A 5,091-nucleotide genomic window follows, 5' to 3' on the forward strand; every position below is an offset into this window, starting at 1 on the left:
CTCTTCTCTAGCAAAAATAAAAACAATTAGCTGGGCATGGTGGCGCACCTGTAGTCCCAGCTACTCAGGAGGCTTGAGCACAGGGGAATTGGGGCGGCAGTGAGCCAGTGTTTGTGCCACTGCACTATAGCCTGGATAACAGAGGAGACTCAAAAAAAAAAAAAAAAAAAAAATTAAAGACCTAAATACGTGTAGAGATAAACCACTTGTGTGGTGTTTTTGAGATATCATTTCCCCCTAAATTGATCTATAGATTTAACAGAATCCCAATCAAAATCCCAGCAGGCTTAATTATTTGTGTGTAGAAACTGATAATATGAATCTGTAGTTCATATGAAAATGCAAAGGACCTACACTAGCCAAAACAATCCTAAAGAAAAAAACAAAAACAAAAACCCAACACTAAGCTAGAAGACCTACTTAAACAGATTTAAAACTTGCTATAATGGTTAGGCAATTAAGAGTGTGGCATTGGCATAAAGATAGATAAATAGATCAATAGAACTGAAGAAAGAGTCCAGAAAATAGCCCATGGATATTTGGTCACTTGCTTTACAACAGAGACAATAATTTATATCCAAGAAAAAAAAAAGATGGTCTTATCAATGGATGGTGCTAGAGCAACTAGATATTTGTACATACAAGAAATAAAATTTGACCCTTATCTCACATCCATGCACTAAGTCAATTCTGGGTAGATCAAATATACACTTGAAAGCTTAAAGTGCCTTGAAATAGGGAAAGGATTTTTTTAACAGGACACAAATAGCACTAACCATAACATTTTTTAATTGATAAGTTGGTCTTCATCAAAATTTTAAAATTTGCTCATCAAAAGGTACTATTTAGGAAGAGAAAGGAACTCCATAGTCTAGAATGAGGATGTTCAATCTTTTGGCTTCCCTGGGTCACATTGGAAGAAGAAGAATTTTCTTGGACCATACATAAAATACACTAACACTAACGATAGCTGATAAGCTAAAGAAAGAAATTGCAAAAAAACTCAATGTTTTAAGAAAGTTTATGAATTTGTGTCGGTTTGAATTCAAAGCCATCCTAGGTTGTGTGTGGCCCATGGGCTGTGGGTTGGACAAGCCTGGCCTAGAAGAACATACTTGAAATACATATATCTGACACAGGACTTGTATTCAGAATATTATATATTTTACATAACTATGTAAAAGTTTACAAGTTGTATTTTTAGCATTTGTATATATAATTGTTGATAAATTATACCTTAGTAACTTTTACATACATGTGATATATTTTTAAAAATCTATGTATTATAGATTAGGCCCTTACAACTCAATAATAAGGCAAGCAACCCAGCCTGGGCAATATGGTGAAACCCCATCTCTACTACAAATACAAAAATTAGCCGGGCATAGTGGCACATACCTGTAGTCCCAGCTACTCAAGTGGCTGAGGTGGGAGGATGGCTTGAGCCGAGGTTTAGATGTTGGGAGGGTTGCGGTGGGCAGAGGTTGCAGTGAGCTGAAATTGCCCCATCGTCAAAAAAACAAAACAAAACAAAACAAAAAAACAAGAAGAAAAAGAAAGAAAAAAGAGACAAATCAAATGGAAAAATATTTAACAAGAGTGATTACAATACATAATAATTCAACCAATTTCACAGAATCGACACCATACCAGAGTGACCAACTATCACAGTTTGCTCAAGACAGGTTTTTCTTCAAATGGGGACTTGAGTGCTAAAACTGGGACAGTCCTTAGCAAACCAAGATGATTAATCACTTATTAAAATAGAAACTCATAAATATTTCAGTATGTATCTGTAAAAGAACTCTTGTTTTCACACAAATCACTATACCATTATAGCAGCCCAAATTAACAACAATTATTTAATATCCACAGTATTATATCCACTGAATAGCATCAACATCCAGTGGCTGTTCAAATTTCTGTGTTATAAATGTTGTATTTTTATAAGTTGTTTCAATCAGAATCTGAATAAGATATAAATATATTGTAATTGGTGAATATGTCCTTTTATAATCAGTAGGTTCCCTTCCATATTTTTATATTTTCCTTGCAATTTATTTTTAAGAACAATGAGTTGTATTAAGGAAATTTCTACAGTTCGGATTTTGACAATTGCTTATCTGCAGTTTAGTTTAACGTATTCCTCTAGCTCCTATATATGCTGTCAATTGATGGTTGGATTTTGAGGTTTAATCACATTTAGGTTCAATTATATTAGTATGACTATCTCATTTATGAAAATATTCACTGTGTTTTTTATTTTAGTTATAATCTCATCTTGAAAAATTTTATTTAGTTCTTTTTTCAGATCTGTTTGGTCTTTTAGAAATGAATCTCTTGACCTTTACACATATTTTCAATACCTTCTTTTATTGCTTTAAACTGTTTAAACAGACTTATTTAAAATATTATGTCTATGGAATCCACCCAAATGCCTATCAATGGTAGACTGGATAAAGAAGATGTGGTACATATACACCATGGAATACTATGCAGCCATAAATAGGAACGAGATCATATCCTTTGCAGGGACATGAATGGAGCTGGAAGCCATTATCCTCTGCAAACTAACACAGGAACAGAAAAACCAAACACGGCATGTTCTCACTTATAGGGGAGAGCTGAACGATGAGGTCACATAGACACAGGATGGAGAACAACATGCACTGGGGCCTTTTCAGGGGGCTAGGGGGCAATGGGAGGGAGAGCATCAGGATAAATAGCTAAGGCATGCTGGGCTTAATACCTAGGTGATGGGTTGACAGGTGTGGCAAGCCACCATGGCACACATTTACTTATGTGACAAACCTGCACATCCTGTATATGTGCCCTGGAACGTTAAATAAAATTAAATTAAAAAAATAAATTATGTCTAATAATTCAAATATGTGCAGTTTCTGTGCATCTTACTCTCTTGGATCTTGCTTATGTGTCTTGTTTCCTGGGAGCTTATATTCCTTGGAAATTTTTCTGAAGGAATTATTTTAGGTCTGTCTTAAAGGTATTTCAAGATAAATACAGTAAACAGACCTAGAACTCCAATTTCTTGAGGCACAAGCCATTGATCCAGAGGAGTGGCCCCTGGAGCAGAGTAAAGCAGGTGACAGACGTCAAAGGTCACTACTACACTCATTGGAAACTAATCACTGGCCGGGTATGGTGCCTCACGCCTATAATCCCGGCACTTTGAGAAGCCAAGGCAGGTGGATTGCTTGAAGTCAGGAGTTTGAGACCAGCCTGGCCAATATGGTGAAACCCTGTCTTGACTAAAAATACAAAAATTAGTCGGGCGTGGTGATGAGCGCCTGTAGTCCCAGCTACAGGGGAGGCTGAGGCATGAGAATCGCTCAAACCCGGGTAGGCGGAAGTTGCAGTGAGCTGAGATTGCACCACTGCACTCCAGCCTGGATGACAGAGTGAGACTCTGTCTCAAAAAAAAAAAAAAGAAAAAGAAAAGAAAAGAAAAGAGAAGAGAAGCTGATCACTGCCTACACTGACTCCCAGGAGAGAAACAGCCCCTGAGACCTCTAATGTCAGTCTCTCTACCACGGTATGTTATGCCTTCCTGTTCTTTTCCCATTATGCCCCGAAGCTCTGACAGAACCTCCTACAAGATGAAAAGGTAAGCAGAGGCCAAGGAATGGCTATCGAGGAGAGAGAGTGATGTGCAAAAGCAATCTTGGAAGATTATTGGATTTGCTTCAAAATGATACTGGGCTAGGAGAAAGTGGATGGAAAAAATAGGTGAAAAAACACAGTTGTTGAAGTTGGCCAGTGGGAATATGGGCATTCATGATATTCTACTGTCTACTTTTGCATATGTTTGAAAATCATACAGAATAAAATTTTTAAAAATATCTTCAGTAGATGGGTTTAACCATAAATGACACAAAATAAACTGGAAGATATTGCGGAGGAAAAATAAACAGAATATAGTAGAGAGAGGGAAATAAAGGAAGTCCAGAGAGTAGAACAGGTATTAAAAGTGGGAGCAGAGGACCAAGGATAAAAACAGGGAGAACTGGAAGGAACATGGTCAGGGAAGGGGACAGTAAAGGTCAGTGGCCCTTGAATGTCCCTAGAAGAGATGGTATATGTTTTTGGGATTTGTTTGTACAGAAACTCAGTATGAACAAATTCAGATTCCTTCCTGAATTATCCCTAAAGAAAGGGAAATATATTATTTGGGGCATATATAACTTTGGGCATATATGGTTCCCTGGCAACCACCATCACCTCCAGCAAGTCCTAGGTTGCAGGAAGGCTTGCCCCATCTTAGTGAAGGCAACTACTTGTGAAGTGGATCTGGACAACTCTGACTTCTTTCCCTACTTTCAACTCCTCTGTCTGACTAATAGCACATGGAAAAACAATTAAATATGCAATATTTTTAGATGCCCCAGGTGAATATCACTTTTCTTTGAAAAGTGAACCAACCTTTGCTATCACCATTATGTCACAAATATGCTATGATTTCAGCTGATTTGGGCAAGTCTGTGAAATTTTAATAAGACTTCAAAATATCAATAACACCAACCTGGGCAACATAACAAGATCCTGTCTCTACAAAGAATAATAAAATTAAAAGAAAAAGCTGGGTATGGTGGTGCTCACCTGGAGTCCCAGCCTCTTGGGCAGCTAAGGTGAGAGGATCACCTGAGCCCAGGAGTTAAAGGTTGCAATGAGCTATAATTGTGCTACTGCACTCTAGCCTGAACAACAAAGCAAGGCCTCATCTCTAAAAAAGAAAATAAATAAAATATCAACAGTAAGAGAAAAATATTTTCCAGAAAATATGAAAGAAAACTGCATAATGTAGGTGTTATATTAAAAGTACACATAAATTGGCAAGAAAAAACTGGCACTTGTCTATGATAAGAACATTATTTAAAAAAATTTTAACCAGGCATGGTGGCACATGCCTATAGTCCCAGCTGCTCAGGAGTCTGAGGCAGGAGGATCACAAGTACCCAGGAGTTTGAGGCTGCTGTGAGCTGTGATTATACCACTGCACTCAGCCGGACAGCAGAGTGAGACCTTGCCTCAAAAAAATTTTTTTTGATAGACTTTATTTTTAGAGTAGTTTTA

The sequence above is a fragment of the Mandrillus leucophaeus genome, unplaced genomic scaffold, assembly GCF_000951045.1.
Source record: "Mandrillus leucophaeus isolate KB7577 unplaced genomic scaffold, Mleu.le_1.0 Scaffold652, whole genome shotgun sequence".
Lineage (NCBI taxonomy): Eukaryota > Metazoa > Chordata > Mammalia > Primates > Cercopithecidae > Mandrillus > Mandrillus leucophaeus.